Raw genomic sequence first — 12,539 nt, 5'->3', positions numbered from 1 at the left:
CATTTATCTACTTTGCACTGCAGAAGTAACAATTTTCAAACGATATTGTGTAGTTTATTGCTTCAAACAATTCTGTCCATTAGTCTATTAGAACATACCATGATGAGAACTAAATTCTTATGCTAGCAGTCAATTTTTTATTCAGTCCAACAGTTTTTTTTGATGTGGCAGCAGAAACTTTTTTTTTATTTTTTATATTTCTGCATAGTTAAGGGGGGCATTTCTTTTATTGGAAACTACTAGTTTTCATTACATATTATTAAAGCGTATTTACCTACTAATTTTTATATAGCAGAACAAATATACTTATTTATTACATAATCAAATTTAAGAGAGAAACTTAAATTCAGGAAAATAGTTAATTTGATAATTTTACTAGTTTGGGTTGAAAAAAACATTAGTTTCTTGTTAGGCAAAGCAATCGACTGTACCAAAAATTATTGAAAATTTACGAATTTATGGAGTGGTATATTAATGTCATATTAAAAAAAAGGTTCTCCACCTCATTTCACGAAAAATATTGCTTTCCATTGAAAAAATGACCACCCTTGGTTCATACATTTTTTATTGACAAATTTTTCGTACTCGACAAATAAAAAAGATATTAAGGTCACTCTCGAACACTGTATATATGTTACAGTCAAAGTCATTGTGTGACTAATTGAGGGGAGGAAAAATGTGAACAGATCTCTGGAATGTTTATTTTAAAATTCAATACCTTGTTAGTTTCATAAATGGCAGTAGTTTCCCTTCCCCCAAAGTTTCAAAAGGAAATATTTCCACCCTGTGTAGTGAGTTGGACGGACCTGAAATTCATATTCGATTCTGATATACGATCTAGTTATCATGAAGCAGGTGAACACATCGTGGATTTTGGATCGTGGATTATTGCAAACCTGAAAATATTTTAAAATGTTCGAAAGACGTACGCAAATGAAGAGTGTTACAATTAGGTGACAGGGAGAACAAAAAACAACGTTTCTTTCCGAACATACCAAGCGATCCCAAATATTTTTTTTGGGAACTACGCTACCTAATATCTTAAAATTTGCCTTTGTTCTTTGATTCTTTCTCTGTAATTATAACACAAAAAGTGGAACTGATTTGCCTAGGTTTTTGGTTATACATTGCTCCTGAAATCACCTGAGAACATTCGCAGCGCCAAAACGTGGTCGCTCATGCGCAAATCGAGTAGAGACAAAGGGTAGTTTTTTATTGTTGCTCTTAGCAGTCCATTGAATTGTGTGAAAGGGAACTTCGTTTGGAAGCTACCCTTTTGAAACTCCCCAAAACGGTAATCTTTTTTAATTTTTTTCTCGAGAATCATACTCGTATATTGTACGAGTATCATAGTATCATGAAGAGTATACCAGGAGAACATAATGTACAAGAACCTTTTTCAATGCTCGGTAGGAACGTTTCAACACTTTCTAGCTTAAGACTAAAACTGTTGTATCAGGAGCAGCCTTTTTGCTCCTAATACACAAAGTACCAGTTGGAATTATATGTTCGAACATCTTGTTTTAATGTAAAATAACAACTTTTGTGTCACAAGAATATAATTACGGATAAGGAAGTGGTGCTAGTCTTAATGCATTGAACCTTTTACCGGGAGAACATAATGGACGAGGAGATTGTATCACTTTATTTTTTCTTAACAATTTACACCTCTGTGTCAGGAGATACTTCTGCTCTAATACGCAGAGTATATTTGGTAAAAATGTTCCCTAAAATCAAGAGACAACATTTTACTTACACCTAAACATTTAAAACTTTTGTATCGTGGGTATATAATGTGCGAGCTGTTTCCTGGAATTTTGCAACGCTTTCTTTCTCTTAGACCTTTAAATCTCTTGTAGGCAAGGTCGGAGGTGTTTCTTTTGTCTCTAAATACACAAAGTATACATTTTTTATTATTTGGCTATCAAGAGAGCACCATATAATACGAGATCTTTTTTTCAAGATAAATGTCTCATCTTTATATCCCTACTTAATCATTTTAAATCTACCCATTGTATCAGAAGAACATAATATGCAACGAAAAGCTTTTGCTCCTAATACACAGAGCTTTCAAATATTGTTAAAGTTCTATAGTTACCCGTTGAGAATTAATTTTCTAAACCCAACAAAAATGTGTTCGTTTAAACTATTAGACTGTTTTGTAAGGAGAATATAATGTACGAGGAGATGTTCTTGCTCGAAATGCACACTACACATGGGTTCTGTGCAAGAAATCTAAAATTTGTCTGGCCAAGATAACGTCATAGATAAGATTTTCCTAATTCAAATTTTTTGTGTCTGTTTTCGTTTCTAATACACACAGTATCTGTTAGAAAAATTCTGTAAGAATAATTTGGCTACTAGGAGAGCATAATAAATAAATAGATCTTTTCAATCCTCAAACGTCTCCTACTCTTATTACGACACAATTTTGAATTTACTATCGTAATTTGAAAAAAAAACATAATATGTAAGAATGATATACAATTTTTGATAAATAATCTATTCTTTGTTAATTGATGCTAATGATGTTGGTAATGACAGATTTCTAACTTTTAGGAACACTTTTCTCAAGATCTTAGGGACATGAAGTATATCTTACCACTTTGAAAATGAGAAACCTGCGTAGATAAAAGCTCATAATTTTATTCGTTTTGCACACGAAAATCGAATAGAAATGAAGTATAAGAAATTATTAAAAATTGTTCGTTGTAAATATTTAAAAAGAAAAGGAAACCAAAAATCGGGCAAGTATGACTTTAACAAATGTTGGTAGTAATATACTAACCTATAATCTTTTCGTTGATTAAAAAAGTTTCCGTTTATGGTAAATTCAGGAACCATCACAACATTTTCCAACATTTGTATAATTCGACTCGCCCTTTCTGTTCAAAATTTTAAGGGTAGGTCACCCCACTGGTCAAAGGTGGTGCTACAAGTAGAATATAAAGTCCATCATCAGACTAAGATTGTGTCAAGCTTTCGATGAGAGGAATTTTATGAAACTTTACAGCTAAATAATTAGTAGGAGTGCGACTGAATTTTTATCGAAATTCTTATTCGTAGCAACGATCATTGAACACTCGGCAACTTTGCATGACTAATTGGTGTGCTTTTTTTCTGTAATACTCTCGAGGACGCCATCGCTGCCGCTGTTTTATTACTTTCTTCATGTAGATCAAACAGCCTGAAATAATGCCGGCACGTACGCATCAACCTTTATGCTTTATCGAGCTTACAAATAAAGTCTAAAGGTTTATATTTCAGCCATCAACGGCACCGTCCATAAAATGTCGTATTGAATTCAAATTTGAAATGTTCAAAAGTTGTGTTGTCCAGAAAGAAAGAATTCCTGCATCTATCACACACGCGGTCATACATATATTAACAATAGCGTTGTATACGTTCCCATGCATTGTTTATTCCACTCACATTGTTTTTCAGTTTAGGACGTATACGTATTGGAAGGTCCAATTGTAGTTATAAAGGTACTTAAAAAAGTAGTTCGTGATCAGCGTTGTAGCCTATAAACATTAGTCTTTTAAGCGGTCCCTATCTCTCATCAGACATCGGTGTTGATGCCGTTATACAGTGACAAAAACTAAGCACTGTGTAGGAAAACTATTGTATTTTAACAGGACCTTCACAGAAGTTATAGCTACCAAAAAAAAAGGTTCTATTAACATAATTGTTTTATAACGGGATGTCACCAGTCACCGTACATTTTTTTGTGTGATAAACTTGCCTTATAAGGGTTTTTCGCTTTAAACTTTTTAACTGAAATTCAATTTAAAATAGAAGCACATTTAAACGTAACTACAACAGTAACGTTTGTTTTTTCAAAAATAGTGTGCAGTTTTACGAAGACTTAATGTACAGTAGGTATGTTAATGAATCTTGTTAATTATTTTATTAGACAGGATAATCATAGTTTTTATAATTTATGAAAGTAAGCGTCTAAATTTAATTTATTTGTGTGAAAAGATGATTAAGAATGATTGGATAAACAGGACTCAATTGTTTTCTTTAATTTTAATTGATATTTTAATAGGTTTCGATGAGTATAGGCTAACTGTCTTCTTAACCGTAAGGGTAGATAAAGCGAATCTAATCATTGTGCATTCCAATGACATCTGTCATTCTTATCAAAAATGGGACGCGGAGCACGATATAATATAATGTTCAGACCAGAATACAATATTACTTCCATGGAAGCGACGGGAGAACTTACGTTTGCTGTTTTGGACCTATAAATTAAATACCTACAGAATTTTCAAAATTTTTATAATAATTTCTATGCCTGCTGCTAATAATTTGTATTATATGCGACGATAACAGGGAAACTTCAAACATCCCTTTATCGTTTAGTATAATAAATAACTATAACTTGACTATTTGGTATCTCGCTAAATTCGTGTTGCCGGAAAAAGTCTTATCCTTTGCAATCAGTACAGCTTTAAAGGATCTACAAATTTAACACCTTTCGTTTTCAATGAATGTGTAAACGTATAGGACTCTATCATGGGAATCTCGGAAAACCATAGAAAATACAATATTGGTCAAATTAGGAAAAAGTTGCGCAATTAAAGTTATTATCATGCTTTAAAGAAAATCAGAAAAATCTGATTACTTCAGAAAAACCTTTTGCAGATTTTGTTATTATTTGAGCAGATAGAGCAAAAAAAAACACTTTCTTGACAATAAATAAATTAAAAAAAAATTTTACCTACTCATTTTTTGGGATTATTCCTGCTATTGTTGAATTAATGCTATTATTGCTGAAGGAGTAAAAAGAGATAGTCAAAGAGAGGCAGAAGAATTCGCACCACGATCCTGAGAAAGAATACAACCCTTTACAAAATACTAAGAAAAATTAGCTACCCCAAAAAAATTTAAAGCTCGTTGCATAATTCGAATTCCTTATTATGGCTATTACAGTGATATACGATAGGATGTAAGCTGAGCCACATTGTTTAATTGAACTCATCCGCTTTAAATTTTTTGCAACGACATGGTTTTTCAACATGAAAATACCCTGGAAAATGCCGAACCTAAAATTGGTTTTTTTTAATTTAAAAAGAAATTCCAAATACAATTCTTTGTTTGATCACACGAATATCAGAATTTAATGAAATTTGGTGAGTATACCCCTTTTTTCATTACACCTTTCAAACGGATGTTATGAGTAATACAGACCAAAAGTAATTTTAGTACATCTCGTTGAAGAGTGTTTTTTTTATATTGTGTGGCATAATTATAAATCTGACCCCAAAAATGTTTAAAAAATCCAGAAGGGCCATAGTGTAAAATAGATGGAGGTGTATGAACTGCTCCTTGAATTGTGAAGAAATTTAGTGGTCGTCCAACATAAGAGATCATAAACGTAGGTTCAGTCTATCCTCCACGCGCGTTGAGTCTTATGGAGTTTTCCTCCGAAAATCACAATCGCATGCATTTATTTCAAAAGGCAAGGCAACCCCAAAGAGACATGTACGAAAAATGAATGGAAGATAAATTGTAGAGGATTAAATTTCCATGTTGCAGTCAGAACCAACTTTGACTACTTATAATACGTAAACGAGTTATAATAGAGACATGCGATCACAGTTTTCTATCTATTATTTGCACAAAAATGTTTTAATTCTGGTGTCATACTTATTTTACATATCCACGATTGAAAACAAAAATATGGTGATTTTATTCACTGCTACCATGCAGTAGTAATAAAAATGTTTTTCGTCGACCTCTCGATAACAATATAAATTACTCCTTAGTGACGAGTACAATGATGAAGCTTATTAATCGTTAGCAACCATTAATGGTTAGCAACCAACCATTATACGTTAGCAACCATTAATCGTTAGCAACCATTAATCGTTAGCAACCACTTATACATAACAACCATTTTATTAAAGGGAAATGACAATTATATAACAATTCACTTTCGGCAACAGCTGAGAACTTCCATTCACCTAACCATTTTAATCTCGGTTTTAATGTAGTGAGATCAGCAGCCAGTATGGTCGCCAAACGATCTCAGCAAAGCATATCCTGATGTATGTATGTGTAGCTCCTCGAATAAGGTATTGTTAAGGTATTCAGTTACTTTACCTTCAACATTGAGTACGTCGACCACAGGGATGAACATTTCCATATCTTTCACTGTTAATACACGTACTTTAGTACAGTTGCAAAAGAATTAATTACATTCTAATTTCACATACCTTTTCAAGGTAAAATGTCAACGTGACATTTTCGGAAATATCTCCTTTCAAATTCATTTTATTCGATCAATTGCCGAACTGATCGAAACCGTTCCAATAAGTTTCTTTTGATTTGAGTGGATATAATGTTAAAATCGTCTCCGCAGCAGAGCAAGCAACATAATCTTCCACTACGATTACGAGGACTCTGACGGTACAGCATAAAACAACACATTACTATAGCAACGACAATAGCTGTAATTTAGTGAAAAATCGTCGGAGCTCATAATTTCGTTTGTAATTTCTTGTAGTTGAATTTAAAATTACCTACCCCAGTGAAGTCGACGAAAAAAACGTTGTATGCAATTCATGTATAAATCGGCGATTATTGGTTCGTTCGAATTTAGTCCACTCGCTGCGCTCGTGGACTAAACATCTCACTCACCAATAAAACGCCTCATTTATACACTCATTGCATAAATAACTATTTCTAAACTTTAAACAGTCCCGCAGGGGAGTATCCTAGGCCCAATCCTTTTCAATATCTTCATGCGGGACTTCCCTACTATCAATGCAGACCTTGCAATGTACGCAGACGACACAGTCATAATAACCAAAGATGAATGCTTGGAAATGGCCATCTCCAAACTGCAAGACGCCAGCACTATTCTCAGTAGATGGTTCAAGAAATGGAACCTATCCATTAATTATGATAAATGCGTTACAAAAATATTCACACTACGACGTATTAATAACCCACCAAACATCAACATTAACGGTCACATCATTCAATGGAACGCCAATGAGGAGCCCGTTAAATACTTAGGTATATACCTTGACAGTAAACTCACGTGGAAACACCATATACTCAAAAAACTAAACGAAGGACACACGAGACTAATCCAGCTGTATCCACTTCTAAACCGAAAGTCCGCCTTACTTCCTCAATGCACTATTATCCTGTACAAAGCACTGATACGTCCATTAATCCTCTATGGGTGTGTGGTATGGGGAAACACAGCCAAAACAAATCTTCAAAGACTTCAGATACTCCAGAACAAGATCCTCAGAATTGCATTCAACGCCCCCTGGTTCATCACAAACCAACAACTGCATTACGAACTAGGCATCGATACAGTTGAGCAGCATATAGCGAAACTTACTAAAAAATTTCACGCCAACCTCAACAACTGCAGTGGTGCGGCCCACTACACACTGGGACGACGAGGTATCCATGTACGACTCAAGCGTAAACTACCCCAAGATATATTCCTTAGCGACGACAGCGACCAGTGACCAGTTCCAACAAATCCAGTGCTCACAAGTGAACGTAGCGTAACATTTAAATATTCTTGCGGTCATACATACCGCTCATGTTAGTTATATACTAAACACATCCTTGTTAACAATGCCTTGTATAACAGTGTAAGTAAATTGTTGAGCAGGCAAAAGCCTAAATAAAAAAAAAAAAAAAAAACTTTAAACAGATTTTTTAATTTTTGTTTTGTTAATACACGCCACACGATTGTATTTGCTTCCCAATCATGAATAGTGTTCATATAATAATAAAATATCAGAAATATTAATAATATAGTAAACCCTATGTTGAAATATTCAAAATTTCTCGTAGTTATTCTAAATTTGATCAATAAACACATAACTTTACTTTGACAATAGTAGAACAAATGGACATTACCTATCTGCAACATTTTTTGGGTGGTTTATATGATCTCACGCGATTACAGTAGCTTAAAAAATGTGCGTGCATACTTAAGGGTTAAACTATCACTTTCTGCATGTGATTGCAATACCAATAAGTGAAAAGTCATTCGTTCTGTAATTAAATATGACAACAAATTCCAATGGGACCCGACGCGCGTTATGTGATACAGGTTAAAGAAAGATAACATTTTTGCATTTCATGCAAATAAGTGATTCCTCCTCAATTTTCTCAACCCTATTAAGCGAAAATAACAGCAGACAATTGTAGGAAGCGAGAGACGAATAACGTGAAAATTCCACTTAGAAGAAACATTTTAATTTAGCCAAGCATTAAAATATAAACATCTAAACACGAAATTGTGTAAACCCCTGAAACTTAAGCAACTACGTTCCGCGACCTAACTGCTGTAAGCTTTGAGACCAGTTTTGGTGCGGTAGCAGAATGATGTGCTAAAGTAGGTGGGTGTGTTGTTATCTCTCCAGAAACACTACAGCTTCCACTAATGAAGTCCTTAACATGCCAATGCCAAGTAAGTACACCTCCCATCTAAAGATAATTATCAGTAAAATTTAAATTAAACTTGCAAGTTATTTACTGCAAAAAAATTCGTTGCTTATTCTGTTTTAGGACTAAATCAATTACATTAGATTTATACGGGATTATTACTACATAAACTCACTCAGTGTGTCTTATATTTCAGGTAATAAATTTCTTTTTTTTTCTTAGTTTAGTTGCCATATCGCAGTGAATATAGCATAAACAGAATCGCTTAACCTTAACGTATGCTGTCTGCGAGTGATTTATATACGAAGTTCTGAAAGTACGACTTAGAACATACTAGTAAAGGAAAAGAAAATATAGAATAAAAGTTCTTCAGATAGCTACAAATCATTTTCGTCTGTATATACTTTTGTTAAAAACATTTTCCATCAAGTTATTACTTAGCCATGCACTAGAGATAATGAAATGCAACATTTTTGGAATATCTTCATTAAATAGGATTAATTCACATAACCGCAGTTCAAATTCCCTATTCTGAGAACAATTATTGAATATAATAAAATTCTCGTTTTCAGGACGACGAACAGGTACGATAGGAGCATAAATTTTTTTCCAACCCGTCACCTACTTTGAAAGACATCCCCTGGAACTTATTAACGACTTATTTTGAGGTTAACCTCTTTAAGTAGGTACCTCGGTAGGTACTTACTTTAAAGCATTGATTTACTCAAACGATTTAGCGTTAACATGAAATGTGTTGCCTTTATCTAATGAAATACACGTCAGGCGAGTTACCAAAATTCTTTCAAAAGCGGAATTTTACCCGAACTACTATACACTTAAAAACAATACAAAGAGATCTTGGAATGGAATTATTTATAGTGAAAGACGGCTTTCATAATTCGAAGCATGTACATTGTCCAGATAGTCTCAAAGCAATGTGATAGGAGTTAAGTACAAATAAGTGAATTCAAAGTTTTCATTTCAAAGTCTCTAAAACGACATCGACTTCGACGAACGACTAGGCTCAAAAATAAAAAACAAACTAAAATTTAGAGCTTTTTGATTCTATTCAATGATAAGTTTCAGATTACGCAAAAAATTCCCCCTTAAAGATGGAGCCCTATTAAGAGTGAGCTTGAATTTGTTTGGTTTTTTTTTTAATTTGAAAATAACCAATTCAAAATAAGTTTTCGGAAAATTAAAAAAAAATTGCTACGTACGGACTTAATTGATAAAGAACCAACAATCTGAATGTGCAGAAAGTTTGTTAGGAAAATCATATCCAAAAACTGTTCGTAAGGTCACAACAAATTTATAAAATTATGACCATATTTATTGTCCAAACAAAAATTGTAGTTTGAATGTGTCTTTCCAATTTTCACAAAGTAATATTGGGTTTTCGTTATTTTCAATTCAAAAATTTCCAGAAACGAAATTTAATCGAAATTTGGAGTTACGCTTAGAGTAAAAATCGTAGAAAAGATATTCCAATAGCTAAGAGAGGAATTAATGGAGAAAGTTCTGGAACTTTTGGGAACCTATACTTCCAAAACGAAACTGTTCGATTCTTGGTTTATGGACAAATTTGTTTCTGTTTCTCTGTTACATGTTTTTTTACATACTACGAACAACTGTTATAACATTGAAGCGAAGATTCACACCATTTGTAAAATGGAATTTCAGAAATGTGATATTTTGTTGAAAGTTCAAATTTCTTGGAGTTAGCTACAATCACTTAAATTTTCACATTATTTCAAATTATTGCCAACACAGGAAGTGGAAATGAAAATTTGTCCCCCTTGTATATGTGCCCTTTGTTGAATTGTAAAGTCTTTTGAAAAGGTTTGTCATTTATTAAAAGTAAAAGTGTTCTATCTTCCGGAAAGCCAAAATGTTTGTTATCTAATTCAACAATCAATAACCCAACTCGGGTCAATGAATCCATTGTAATCGAAAGAAGTTAAGTTTCCGGAAGCTGTCAGCGAATGTATGTGTGAATTCTAAGTGCGCCTGAATTTCGCAAAATTGTAAAACTGTAAGTAAGATTGTCTATTTATTTACCTGTCGAACGCCTGCGTGCGTGATATGAAAAACAAGCTCTAAATGCCTCTTTTTCTTCCAGCGTTAGTGTTAATTTTTTTATATTTCCCCAATAAATTTTTGTTATTGTCGATTCATTTGGTGTGTGTTTAATCAAACCCATTGTGCGACTCAGATTAAGGTTCCATGTCAGATTTTAGTCCAAATTTGTTTAAATAAATAATTGTTTGGAATTGTCGGGAGATGATTGAGGCCGTTGAGTTCCCTCGATGTAATTAGTTAGTGTTAGGATTTTTCATTATAAAGTAGGTACATCCTAAAAGTTTTGGCACAAAATTCATTGGCTTTAATTTTAACAAAAACAAAATACTACCTATCAAGTTTCCTTTGTAAACGGAGGTTTGCTTACTTTGTTTACTGTGAGATGAGATTTACTTAAGTTGAAGTTTTCGCTTTAAAGATGTCGTATAAATTAGAAATAAGAAAAAGTATCTACAAGTTGGTTGGGCGGGTACATAAAGCTGAAAATCTGTCGAATATTTCATCTAACATTATTCCGGTTCCCATTACAAGATTGTGCAGAACTGAAAAATTGCTTTTAAATGCACCGATTGCATATAGCAATTTTTTTCTCTGGCTAAGTACAGTTATACCGTTGAGTGAAGTAATTACTCAATGGTTATACTTTTAAAAACTTCTAACTATAGATCCGTGATTTTTTTGGTTAGAAGGTCCCAGGGTTGTGTCGACCCGTCGGAAGAAATTGGGTTCTGTTGCTTCCACCATAGAATTTTTAGCGCCTGATTCTCAAAAAGGAGCTTATAGTTTAATGTCGGCTTTTTGGGGGCCTTTTAATCTTTTATAAATCTATCGAGGTATCTGCATATGCTACATATGCTCTTATGCGTTGAAAAGCTCTCGATGCTGAATCAAATTATGTTTTCGACCATGGGGGAGGACTGCTCGCGCCGAAATTTTGGATGAAAATCGGTTTCTTCAAAATAACTCGGCAAAGGTTAATCTTAGTATATGTACGAGAAAAGGGTTCAAATGAAAGTTAAAGAACACAAAATGCGTCACGTTTTTGTTGTAATAAACTCTTTTTTGCACTTCTAATATGTTCCGAGTTGCAGCGGCGGAAATCTGAAATTTTTTTGCCAATTTTGGACGGTAAATTTCTTGAGAACAAATTGCATTTATTTTTAATGTTTTGTGCACAACCACTATATAAGCTTATATACCTACATCGATATGTATTCCAAATCACACTGATCTTTCTTGTTACATACGAGGTGTTTTTTTTAAGTGGCCCACGAGATTCTGCTGGATAATAGAAGGTGCAGGACAGCCAATAAAAAGTCACTAGACCTTCGGAGCACAAACATGCACTTCTAAATGCGACATTTCTGGACTTTTTCAAATTAACGACTCGTTACTAACCCTTACTAAACAATGATTGAGCTTAGTTACAACCACCCTAACGTTTAATTACTCAAGCCATTTCGATAAACTAAGTCGAAGTCTTGTTATAGAGAAAGTAACTGCAAGCGAAGTGGTGGAATAAGCTCACTTGAGTCATTTCTCGCAGACAGCATGACAAATGGACCGCATCTACTTCATAATCATTTAATCCCCGTTAACCCTCTCGCGTCATCGCCCCGAGTAACGTCTGCAAAGGGCGTAAATGATAGAATGAAGTAACGTTAAATACATTCTTAACTGATGAATGTATGATTATTTTAGATGCATTTGCTCCCTCCCCATTAAATTATTAGTTGATTAATGGTTAGGTGAAACCAACGATCGTGTAAGAATGGCACCGCGAACTCAATCAAGTGCGTGCGGTCGTTTTTGGGCCAAAGCCCTTCATTCGTTTCTGAAGGTAAATGTAACCAAAGTAACAGATATTTCACCCTAATATCCATCATATCGATAGTCCGGTATGAATCTAGGCTACGTTGCTATCCGGGTAGTAGTCCGTGTTGCAGATGGGGCTGAGTCACCCGTTGGCCCCACATATATCGTCCCATACATATTCATGAGAGCGGTCGCTTTCCCTTTCCATTCCC

Source organism: Photinus pyralis, unplaced genomic scaffold (assembly GCF_008802855.1).
Source record: "Photinus pyralis isolate 1611_PpyrPB1 unplaced genomic scaffold, Ppyr1.3 Ppyr1.4_LG5, whole genome shotgun sequence".
NCBI classification, from domain to species: Eukaryota; Metazoa; Arthropoda; class Insecta; order Coleoptera; family Lampyridae; genus Photinus; species Photinus pyralis.
The sequence above is the reverse complement of the archived record's forward strand: the minus strand, read 5'-3'. Positions refer to the sequence as shown.